At 43.4% G+C, this 13,287-nt stretch overlaps 1 protein-coding gene across 1 annotated transcript in view; it reads right to left on the minus strand.

Annotated features, from left to right (window-relative positions):
- The window catches only part of LOC149805673 (uncharacterized), a 293,351-nt gene that overhangs the window by 212,368 nt on the left and 67,696 nt on the right, over window positions 1–13,287 (minus strand). The gene's annotated exons all lie outside the window — the stretch shown is intronic.

The raw sequence follows: 13,287 nt of genomic DNA on the forward strand, positions 1-13,287 counted from the left end.
CTCCCGAAGACCAAAAGACATTCAAAGAGAAATACTGGGCACAAGAAGGCATTACTTTAGATCACATCGAGAAAAACGAAGGCAGTCGATCGTTTGCCAAAGTGATGCTAAATTACTTGTGGGGTAAAATGGCACAACGACCGTGTTTACCCAAGACGGAGTATTTGACAGAACCTTCCCGCTACTTTCAGATGATTCACGACCAAACCAAATTCATGAAACACGTGGACGTCGTTCGCGAGGATTTGATCTTGGTCAATTACGAAGAAGATCTGGACTTTGTACAAGACGAACCTTTTGGAAATGTCATCATTGCGGCTTACGTGACAGCTCATGCTCGCTTAAAATTGTACGAAGCTTTAGAACTGTTAGGAGAACGCGTCCTGTACTTTGACACGGACAGTTGCATTTACATCCATCACCCGAGTCAACAGCACCCTGACATCGAAGGAGACCGTTTAGGAGCCTGGACAGACGAGCATCCCGACAACAAGATTATAAGTTTCGTCAGTGGCGGTCCAAAAAATTACGGCTACGAATACCGGGACCCACAAGGAGAAGTGCATACGAAGTGTAAAGTGAAAGGATTGACTCTGAATTATCGTACCAGTCGTGTGGTCAACTTTGGGGTATTGAAAGAAGCCTTGCAATCTGGAAAGGATGAACACTTACAAGTGACCACCAATCAACCCAACAAGATTGTACGTTTACCCACTCACCACATCGTCAGTCGACCCTTGGAAAAAGTCTATCAAATCGTGTACCAGAAGCGAGTGCGACTTCCCAATCATTTCATCTTACCTTATGGACACGTCGGTATTGGTCTGTATATAAAAAGGAACCGTAGGCAAGATCGATAGTTCATTGTGACTACCAAGACCAAGCGAACAAAATGTATACTTTCAGAGAAACACAAAACAAGTTTAGAAAGGCACAATTCAAGTTTGGGGCTTCTGTAGTGGAATGCGATTGTGAGCCTTGCGATGGGAACGATGCTGTACGCTATGACCTTAGCAATGCCGTAAAGCATAGTGGGAACTTTGTTCTCACTACCCCTTTCATGGAAAGTGATGCTATGCGTGTCGAACCTGAGGGATGCGAAAGCGATGCCGCTCGTCCTCTTGGACATTTTACTGGGTTTCGTTTTAAAGGTGGATGTTCACCTTCACGTCTACCTCCCTACGGATGTCATCCAGCCCTGAGCAAACTCCTGTCCATGTCACCCAACCCTCATCGAAACGAACCTGTGAAAGACGAATATTCGTTTCCTGTGCGTTTGTCGGAATACTGCGACTTTGAAAATCGTCTTCAATCGTTCAAAGGAAAATGGCCTAAGTATCTGAGAGGACCGACCCCCCAGAATTAGTCAGAGCCGGATTGTTCTACTTCGGCGAAGGAGATAAAGTCAAGTGCTTCAGTTGCGGTGTGTCACTTCACCACTGGGAACCACAAGATTCGGCCTACGTAGAACATGCTCGATGGTCACCGAATTGTCATTACTTACCCTTACTGGGACCGAGACATTGAAGTAACTTACCATAATCTGTTTATGGATACTTTACAAGAGAACATTCGCACTTTGCCTGTGGAGTTGAGAGAAAGGATTTACCAAGAGCTGGTCAAAATACAAGTGTCATTACAATTACGTTTCGTAAAGAACAATTGCATCCGTTACGTCACCAGTGTTTGAACCACTGGTACCTGAATGCTATACAAGGACTGATTCAGTTGAAAGTGTTCCATTGGACAGACATTGATCAACGACCCCCTAGTTTTAAAAAGGATTGGTTTGCTATTGATGATTCTATCTACTACATTGTAAACTTACTGCATCTAATTCCAGAGGAAGAGTTAACGAATTACCAACATCTTGTACACAATGTCAACTTAGTGAAAGAGGAAACTTCTGAACGAATTGTAATGTGTAAATTAGTAACTAAACGATTTAAATTCGACACTGAAGTAAAACCATGTCTGTGCAAACGGCACATTTCTTGTGTCAGACAAAAGAGGATTTAGTATGACCTATTCATGGATACTTTACAAGAGAACCTTCGTGCTTTGCATGTGGAGTTGAGAGAACGCATTTAACGAGAGCTGGTCAAAATACAAGTCAAACGTAAAGAACAGTTGCATCCGTTACGTCACCAGATCTTTAACCACTGGTACCTGAACTGTATAAGAGGACTGATTCGTCAGAAATTGTTTCAGTGGTCACACCTTGTTGAACACTTTCAGTTAGTGAAAGAACTAAACGTTCGTAATTTTGGTTACTTCGAGATTCACCTAGTGCAACGTATTGAGGAAGACGAGTTAAAGGATTACCAACATATTTTACGTGGATTCTGCTTAGCGGAAGACGAAACATCTAGACAAACTCTGACGTTTCGGTTACAGTATGCAAGATTTAGATTCCCTACTGGAGAACGAAGATGTCTAGTTAGAAAGTACCTTTATTGCTTCCGAAACAAAGAGACTATAAAATCAGGAATCCATGCCACGGCTTATGTCACATGTAATTGAACAGATTCCGTGGAAGGAACTCAATGACCATATTCAAACCGTGGATCATTACCATCGATTATTACAAGAACTGTATCCATTCAATTTGGGTCGACAAGTGGTGTGTGTCTTAGTGACTTGTTTTCTGTGATTTCGTTTACCAGCCGATTCCTTGTGGACTCTTTACAAACAGTACTTACCACCCCAATGGCCTTACATGGTCACGAAAGACTCCTTTTGCTCAAAGCCTTGCGTTTTCATCTGGATACTTCTCGACCTCTACGGGAAAAAAAAATTCGTCAACTTTTAGCTACCGAAGACGTGTATGACGATGTGTGTGTAGCTTGTGACTTACACCCCCATTGGACAGATGTCCGTGACTGGAAAAAAAGGGGGTTTTGAGGCTTGGACCCAAGAAGTGGCCCAGTATGCACGAGAGTTGTTCAAGGAAAAAAGTTACTTTTCAACCTGTGTTTGTGACAGTGCCAGAAGAACCCGTCACCCAGGACAGGACTGTCATGGACATGCCTGAAAGACCCTTTTGGGAGGACACTTGTGTGACCTTACCCCCTACCGAACTGGTCAGAACATTACCCGAAACATGTTGTACAGACACTTGTGTTTATTCCACGTTGATGGTTATCATGTGCCTTTTATCGTTGTACTTAAGCCTTTGGCTTTTATGTATTTTTGTCTTTCGCATTCATCTTTAAAACATTCAAAAAACGTGTCCTGAAAAAAGTATATAAACTCTAGTCTTGTCTGTTTTCGTGTCACAAGTGACATTCCTGACACTATGGCTACCTTTGCTGTCTTTGCTCCCTCTTCCTCTACTGTCAAAGTCATCGACGAACACTTAGATCGTGCCAGTTGGGAGGCTTTGTATCTCCGCCATCCCTTTAACATGCTCATTGCTGGACCTAGCGGTTCAGGCAAAACCGAATTCGTCAAACGCTTGATCAAACATAAACATCATTTGATCGATCGACCACCTCAGCGCATCGTGTGGTATTACAAAGAGTGGCAATCGGCAATCGGCAATCTCAATGCGCATTACGTGGTCTTGTTTAAAAGCCCTTCAGTCGCATCTTCCCGTCAAATTGATTCGTGCCTTGTATGGCATCAGTCGAGAAAACAATCCACAAATACGAACTCGTGTCTTAAAAGCTAGTCTCAAAGAAGTCTTACGATGGTTCACGGTGACAGCACGTCAATTACTCCAAGGAATCATTCAGATTCCTCATCAAACCAAACGCTTTTTTGATCGAAACAAAGTCGCTTTGACCCAACTGACCGATCCCCGAATCGACACTCAAAACAAAAATAAATCATTTTGAAACCTGGAGGGAGCGGTACTCTAGGAGGGGTCATCATTCGCTCTCTCTTAAGATGGGATCCTAATGCCCCCAAAGTTCTCCCCAAGAAAAAGTCAAACGAAGCTCCAAGAAGAAGAAAAAGACCAGGTCCCCAAGGAGAACTTCTCCAGTGCCGGGACCCTCCTCTTACCAGACACCACCCCGGAAAAAGAAAAGAAGCCCCCAGAAAAAGAAACAGAGAAAAAGTCCCCAATAAAAGAAAAGTCCACAGAAGAAAACTAGTCGCAAGATAGGCACTTCGGCCAGGACGCAATCTTACACTCGCAAACCACGACCTGCAAAGGTGGTGACCGCGTCTCCGGTAGCCTCAGGTTCATTCACTTCTCCGTTGATGACACCAAGAACTGAAGAGTACTTGGGGACGTTGATCATACCAAGAACTTCTCCGTTGATGACCCTAAGAACTTCCCCAGTGGCAGGACCCTCCAATTTAGTGACAGTGGCTGCTGCTCACAAAGTACCTTCTCCCAAAATCAAAGTCCAAGAGAGATCGGGCATGTTACAAAGTTTAATGGATTTGTCCAAGCAAGAACTGGCTCGATTTAGTCCGTTGCGTACCCCTGCACGACGTGTCATGCCTGTCCTGAAGTTGATACGACGTAAAGACAATCAGTGGCGACGCGTTCCAGTATAAAAAAGGTCTGTGACCAAGTAGGGGTATCAGTGTTTTTGGTGCTCCTGAAGATGTCACCCTCCAGAAAACATCCCTCTTCTAAACAACCCCAAAGGAAAGAAAAGGAAAGGACTGCCTCCACGTTTAGTCAAACATGGGGACATGTTATCTGTCCTGTCCAAAGCTTCTCCGCCCCTACGAAAAAAACTCATTCAAACAGCCTCCAAAGAGGTCATCGATACCGTGTGAGAATGTTGTTTGAACGTCTTGAAAAGTACGATCCCTTTGTCCAAACACCAGAAACAATGCTTAGGCAAACATCGTCACGTTCTTCGCCAAATGGTTCAAAAGTAAATCCCCCTTCGTCAAAAGAAGATGTTGGTCCAACGTGGAGGTATTTTACCCCTCTTGTTAGGCCCCTTGCTGAAAGGAGTCTTGGGAACCATGTTGGGAAGACTGATGGGAACAACATAAAAAGGCCCTCTGAAGTCCCAAGATCTCAGAATCGACCCCTGACAACCCCATGGAAGGACGAAAACTAGCTTTAGTGCCTTACAAACGATGGATGGAATACCATCGTTGGCAAGATACAACGCACCCCGCATTTACCTCCCAATCCCCATTTGAGCGAGATGTCCCAGTTACAACACGAATTGCAGTCCTTGATGGATCGCCAAGATTTGTCCGAAACAGAAAAATCGCAAAAGTACGGTCAACTCTTGCAAAGACTACAACTCTTTCACCAGAAAGCTTTTGGCGAAACAGCTCTACCCACTCTGAAAGATTTTAAGACCTTGATGAAAATTCCAGCACCATCACCACTACCACCACCACTACCAGTGACCAAGACAGAAAAAGAAGAAGAAGAAGAAGGGTTTCAAACTCCACCAGAAAAAGTACGCAAGTTAACAACACCACCTACCTCCAGAATTGGATGGATTAAAAAGATGATGACCACCCCTTCTTCATCACAAGAGAAAAAGAAAGTGAAGACAGAAGTGAAACAAGAACCGATATCCCTTGTTCCGACATCCTCCTCTGCGACACCTATTGCTGGTCGCACACGGAAAGCATTGCAATCCAAGAACGTACCCCAAGAGAAAAAGAGTAGCATCTTCCACGAGTGGGTGCCTTATTAACACACAAACACAAAATGGAAAAAGTGTTAGCCAGAATTTACTACGATCCCTCGCATATTGCAGGTTACGCAGGAGTTCAAAAATTGTATCGTGCTGCCAAAACGCGACTGAAAAGTCTCCGTTTACCTCAAGTGCAACGATGGTTATAAGAACAAGCTACCTACACTTTACACAAACCCATTCGACGCAAGTTTTCCAGAAGTCGCACCCAAGTGGAAGGCATCGATCATCAATGGCAAGCCGATTTAGCCGATGTCTCTCATTTGGCCAGCTACAATCGTGGCTACAAATATTTGTTTTGTGTCATCGACGTCTTTTCCAAATTTGCCTGGGTCGTGCCCTTGACTTCCAAATCGAGCAGCGAGTTAGTGCGGAGAAAGGTACCGAATTTCTGAACCAAGCTTTCCAAAAAGAATTAAAGAAACGTGACATTCATTTTTTACCACCGAGAATCCTGAAACCAATGCCAGCATCGTGGAACGTTTTCAACGCACTTTGAAAGAACGCATGTGGAAATATTTTACGCATCACCACGCTATGAAGCACATCGTCATCTTACCGCACCTGGTGCAAGCGTACGACCAATCTTACCATCGAAGCATTGGACGCGCCCCGCAAGAAGTGACACCCGAGAACGAAGTGCTGGTGTTTGAGCGCCTGTTTGATACATCCCCGACGAGGGTTGCCCCCAAGAAAAGTGGAGAGTTGACCGTAGGAGATTGGGTACGCATTGGCAAAACCAAACGCACTTTCGACAAAGGTTACTTACCTAACTGGACGACCGAATTGTTTCGTGTCACTGGACGAGTGCATGGCCGTCATCCTGCCGTCTATAAATTGGAAGACATGAACGGAGAAGCGCTCAAAGGAACGTTTTATTTGCCCGAGTTACAACGTGTCACCAAAAAAGAAGACGACGTGTACGACATCGAAAGCATTCTCGAACGCAGAACCCGTAAAGTAGGCAAACGGCGTGTCAAAGAAGTCAAAGGACGTTGGAAAGGATATCCACCCAGTTTTGATTCTTGGATCGACGCTTCGCAAGTCATCGACTATAAAAAGAAGTGACCATCATGCCCTTTCACACAGACGCAGCTACGTCGACCACTCCTTAACCCAGTTCTTCTGTGCAAGATTTACAGAAACAACCCTTGTGGGTGTGGTGTGGAGAACGTGTGCCTAAAACGCAAATCGTCTTTTTCTGCCAAATCTTCGTGGTGTATTGTGTCATCGGGGCAGCCATCGCCAATTTAAGTTTGCAACAAGGAGACAAACAATTGTGGACCATTTTATTGAGCAGTTGCATAGGTAACCTGCTTCCCAATCCCTCCCTGAAATTCTCTTCCAACGGGAACCACGGGAACCTTGTGTCCAGTGCCAGTGTCAGTCACCACTCCAATAACAACAACAACCCTATTTTGGGCGGAGACACGCCTCTGACGTACAATAACCCCTCGGACAGCCACAGAACTCTGGAATTATGAGTCACCAAAACCAATTTTACTTAACCTTACCCAGTGACAGTTTCATGGAGGTGTTTCCCAACAACACGTTGTGCTGTTACACGGCCAAATTACCTCAGACCATCCCATTAGATCACGAAGCCCATTGGGAAGTGGCTTTAGTAGAAATCATTCACCCGGCCCAAGTCCTCAATGTCCTTCCCAATCAAAATTCTTTTGATGTGGAAGTTCATGACGAACAATTGCAACATTACTTGGATACCTATGGCAAATATGATAAGAAAACCCCTGGCATAAAAAATCAAAAGTACACCACCTATCACTTGTTCGTTCCCCTAGGCTATTATTTTAGTGGTCAACATTTGGTGAGCACCATAACCTCCAGGTTTACTGTCATGTTTCTGAAAGCTTTGGAAAGTGTCAAAAAAAGTGTCAACATGGAATGCCACAAAGCAGCTCGTCGCTTCTTGATGAAATTTGACGGGAGTAAAATCGTGTCCATTTTATTTTGTCCTGAATTGTTTGACATGTTGGGCGGAGACATGGACATGAGAAAGGCCATGCTCAAGAAAAACGAATTACCAATCATTTACGACAACGAGTCTTTTAGCAAGTTATTTCGTGCCCCGGTAGAACTGAACCAAGGACTGAATTTGATGTTTGTGTACTCCGATGTGGTGGTGTACAACGTGGTGGGACACACCTCCGTGCCGTTACTGCGTGTCATTCCTTTCAAAGTGGATTCTGCCACGGTCACTGACGAGGAAGGTGGAAACACTTACCACGTTCACCGCGAATTTGTACATCCTCACTATTTGCCTGTCAGCAAGTCTTATTTGGACACGGTCAACATTGCTATAAAAGGAGATCTGGGACAAAATATTTCATTCACCAAAGGAAAAGTCACGGTGAAACTCCATTTTCGAAAACGGTTCTCTCACGGCTCGTAAGTCATGTATCCAGTGTACCGAGGGGTTGCTCGACAGCAGGACACGGTTTAGGAGATATGTTAAAATCGGCCTTTCGTTCGGTGGCTCCGGTGTTGAAACCGATGGTGACACGCGGATTGCACGCCTTGAAAGATGCGGCACTGACACAAGGCAAAGAATTTCTCCAAAATGTCATCATCGGCAAACAAAATCCTAAAGAAGCCTTCATAAGGGCAGGCAAAATGTCTTGCTGCAAACGGGCAAAGACCTTTTGGGCCGACGAGAAACACCTATAAATGCCTTGCACGTTACCGAGTCAAGCATTCAGCAAGGACAAGGCAGAAAGAGACGACGAAGAAAACACCCTTTCACCAGACTTCACACGTTTAAAGCTAGAAAGGCAAAGAAAAGAAGAACCGTCTGAGACTTAGACGTTTTCGATTATTGAGACACAGAGAAAAATGATGCACCGAGAGTCTTGTGCTTGTTCCAAGTCGGAACTGGATCTGTTTGCCATGTTCCCCACCATGATGACCATGCAAGAATCCCAGTGGGTAGAATTTCATCCCGTCTCCTCTTTGACGGATTCCGCTCCCATCGAGTTTGAAATCAAAGGACAACCCGAAGATTACATCGATCTGAATAGCAGTTACCTGTATTTGAAAGTGAAAGTGATCAAAACGGACAACACCAATCCAGGAGGCGATGCTAGAGTAGCTCCTGTCAACAATTTCATGCATTCCTTGTTCAGCGAAGTGGACTTGTACTTCAATAACAAACTGGTCAGCAGCAGCATGGATACTTACCCATATCGTGCCTACTTGGAAAATCTCTTGACGTACGGAAAAGAAGCCAAGAATACTCATCTGGATGCTTGCGTGGTATGGAAACCTGACACGGCAGGTGTAGGCACATTTAGCGACACAGTCCTGACAGAAGATGACAATCCTCACAATGTGGGGTTTAACGACCGTCGTAAAAAAATTCTGCAAGGGCGAAGTTTAGAACTGATAGATCGTTTGCATTTGGACATGTGGTTACAAGAAAAGTATTTGCTGAACGGGGTGGATATCCGTCTGAGACTGAATCGTAGCAGTGCCCGACTTTACGTGCGTCGTGTGGAAGTGTTACCTAAAGTAGGAAACGACGTCAGTCAGACGTTGAGCACAACGACCGCCAAGTATCCGATACGACACGTAGAAGTGAAAACGTTCACCATTCCCGCTGGACAGCGATCTACGATCGAAGATCATCTGTCCCAAGGACAGTTACCCAAACGTTTGATTGTTGGTATCGTCAGGAATTCAGCCTTCAACGGAACCCACGATCAAAATCCTTTTGAGTTTCAACATTACAATATGTCCAAGATCGAAGTCAGTCGCGACGGCAAGACCTTGTGTACCCGACCCTTTGAACCCAACTTTGGTGTCGCGAAGAATTATTTGAGATCGTACTTGTCCCTGTACGAAGCCACTGGACAGTTAGGAACCAACACCAGTCACTGTATTTCGTACGACGATTATGCAGGAGGCTACGCTTTGTGGGGTTTTGATTTCACTCCAGACCAAGGCAGCGACGAGGGACATTTCCACCCTATAAAATCGGGTCAGATTCGTGTATAACTTCAGTTTGCAAATCCACCTCCAGATCACACAGTGAACGTCCTCCTGTATGCAGAATTTGACAATACCATAGAAATCAACAGTTTGAGAGAAGTCATTCTAGACTATTAGAAACCATGGAAGACTGTTATCCCTCTTTGCCTAGTGGAGAAGCTTTGAAGATGGAATGTGAGGAGACCGGGGAAGAAGAATCTCAAGACAAAGACGAAGAAGTTATCATGATGAAGTCAAGATGGCCAGAACAAGAAGCCCATTTAGCCTCCTGTTTTGCCAAACACTTGGTCGAAAAAATTACGGAATTGATCAAGAAAGATTGCTATGGATGTCAAAATCAACACGATAAATGCCTAATGCTGAGTCAAGAAGAAAAATTGAACGAGTATCTGGACGAAGCTTGGAGTCTCATCTCGGACGAAGTCGTGTTGCATCAGTGGTATAAAGACTTGCGTGAACATTCTTGTCCACCATTAACCACTCGATCGTATCGAAGCTGTCCTGAATCAGAGTGGGGAGACGAAACGAAGAAACAGTTATTTGTCAGACATTTTCAAGCAAAAAGTCAGGATCGAATTGATGACTTATTATTACCTGTGAAGAAGAAAAAAACACACAAAACATGGATACCTGGGAACTTTATTACCTTTTGAACCACAGTTCGTACACGGCTTCTTGGAATCCTGTCGTATGTGCTAAAGATGAACTCCCTCATCGTAAACCTCAAGACCATCTAGCTTATGTGATCAGCACGGACAACAGTCATCTCCCAGGAACCCACTGGGTAGCCGTCTACTTTCCTCAAGAAGGATGTGTGGAATATTTCGATTCGTATGGATTGCCCCCTTTGGAAGACAATATCATTGACTTTATGAGAAGAAATGCTCAGACCACCCGATTCAATAATGTGAAATTACAAGGCACAGATTCCTTGGTGTGTGGACAATATTGTGTGTATTTTCTGCATCATCGCAGCCTGGGCTATTCTTTAGAACATTTAGTGACTAATTTTGATCCTCATTCTTCTTCTAGAAACGATATGAAAGTAGATCAATGGTTTTGTGACCATTATGCTTATCTTTTGTCTCAAGCTAGGAAACGTAGTGTCCATCAATGGCCTAATGACTTCCAACAGTGGAAATCACAATTTCATTCACAACGTTGTCAGCCTTGTCCAAAATAATGTGTGAGTTGGAAAAAAAAATGTTTGTCATTTGAAACAAAATGTTTGATGTTATATTGTTGGATTATTGTTAAAAATGTTAGAGCTGTTTGTTAGTGTTAAGTGATTTTGAATAAAAAATGTTGTGTTTTGAAAAAGTGCCTTGGTCTTTTGTTTGGCTATAAGAATTTTGATTCATGCTCTTTGACTTCTTACTATCCCTCTCATGACACTCATTGAACGTTCCGGCTCGAAAACAGTGGAGGGATGTTTTCCTTCACGTCCGCGCTTTGACTTTAAAGCCGGGTTAGCCTCCAGTCTAACCATCCATTGTCGACTCATCCTCCTACGAAGATGTGCTCCAAACTAGCTAAGCTAAACGAAGCCTACGTGAATTTGCATAGGGTCAGACACAGTCTGATACCGAAGCCAGAAGAGATAGAGAATGTGAGAATGCTAAAAGTCACTGAAGACCTGATAGAAGAGCTCTTCAGAGAAGAAGTGAACAGGGAGAAAGAAGAATGGACAGAGAAGTACAGACTTCAGAAACAGCAGAGAGAGCAGCAACAGCAGCAGCAACCTGAACCTGACAGAGGCTTTGTCGATTGTCGTATCGACACCAAAGAGTTCTTCTTCTCTTTCCGAAGAAGCAGACCTATCGTCAGAAAGTCTATCGTCAGAGGACATCGCATTCTTAGAAACTAAAAGATTGCCATAGCAAACAAAAAAACAGCCCTTTCAGGGCTACCCAATACTCTAGAAAAGAAATGTGTGTATGCAGAGTAGTGTGAATATAAACACTGACTCTTTTTTATAGTGTGAGTAAATGTGTTTGTGTATATGATTGTGTGTTTGTAAGTGCTCACGTACGTTTGTGTGGATAGTAGATTATGATGATGTTTTTTCTGCTGTTTGACGGATGAGGAGAGTAGATTTAGGGTTTGATTGGATTGCTTTGCGTATGTGGATATTATATTATTTGTTTAATAAATTTTTTTAGAATAGTGATGGGTAGTATAAAAAGTGAGTGTTTCTTTTAGGTCCGCGCGTTGTTTGGTTATGATCTAGGTAAGATCAATTTTGTTTAGGGGGATGTTTACCATCACGTCCGCGCTTTCAGTATAAATTAAAAATCGTTCGGCAGTCTAGCTACCCTTGTTGATTGATCAACACCACCAGAATGAAAACCAGACTAGCTAAACTGCTTGAACTTCATGTACACCTGAAATATGCCAGGCGTATAGTGAATGAGCTGGCTGCAGAGGCCATCGTAGAAGAGGGAACGATGAAATAGGAGGAGAGAAGAAACAAAGAAGAGTAAGAAAAGGAGAGAGGAAATTTCAGAATCCCAGAGACAGAAGATTGGGGTTCTGAAGCCACTTATCCCGCCTCTGCTCTCCCCCAAAAAAGAGTGAAAAGAGACTGGGGAAGAAGATGTGTGTGTGGTGCCAGGCCTGGAAGGTGCCATCATTAACCAGGTGTTACTGGAGTTCAAAAACAAACAGCCCTTTTCAGGGCTACCCAATACTCTAGAAAAGAAATAGTAATCGATTTGCCAATGTGTGTATGTAGAGTAGTGTGAATATAAACACTGACTCTTTTTATTTGTGTGTGTGTGTGTGTGTGTGTGTGTGTGTGTGTGTGTGTGTGTGTTTGTAAGCGCTCACGTACGTTTGTGTGGATAGTAGATTATTTGGTTATGTAAGAGCTTAAGTTGGTTCGTGTGAATAGTAGATTAGGGTTTCATTTTAACGCTTTGCGTGTGTGGATAGTAGATTCGGGGTTTGTTTATTGCTGTTTCACGTATGTGGATAGTAGATCATATGAAATGAGAAAAGTAGGGGATGTTTTCCTTCACGTCCGCGCGTTGTTTGGTTATGATCTAGGTAATATAAATTTTGTTTTAGGGGGATGTTTTCCATCACGTCCGCGCTTTCACTATAAGCATCCACAGTATTAATCGTTCGCACCGTTCTAAGGAATAAACAAAGAAGATGGAGGTGACAAAATTATTTAAATATTTGAGACATAGCTATTTTTGGATCATGGATGGGACTTATGTAGTAGAAAGATTGAATAAGGAAGGAAGATTAGAAGGTAGCCTGAACAATGTGAAGAGTCTTGGAGTAGCAAAAGATCAAATAGGGGGAATGATTAAGGAAGAAGTAGAAAGAATCAGAGGATTCATTGACCCACCTTACGTGAGAGTAGGCACTTTAAAGGAAGCCTTGGATCATATCATAGAAGTCAGGAGCTTCCTAGAAAATAGCTTTCATTGGACTGACTGGTGGTACGTAAAGTGGGGTTGTAACCAGTTGATAAAAGCAGAAGAACTAATTAGAGAGGTAATGAAAGTAGAAGTGATGAAGATAAGAGAAAAATGGAGCAAAGAGAGAAAGGAAGAAGAGAATAAGAAGAAGAAATTAGAGTTTGAAAGATTGAATAACAACTGGATGAAGATCCAACAGAAATTTAGAGAGATTGGCC

This window comes from Sinohyriopsis cumingii, chromosome 2, assembly GCF_028554795.1.
Source record: "Sinohyriopsis cumingii isolate HCF-2022 chromosome 2, ASM2855479v2, whole genome shotgun sequence".
Taxonomy (NCBI): domain Eukaryota; kingdom Metazoa; phylum Mollusca; class Bivalvia; order Unionida; family Unionidae; genus Sinohyriopsis; species Sinohyriopsis cumingii.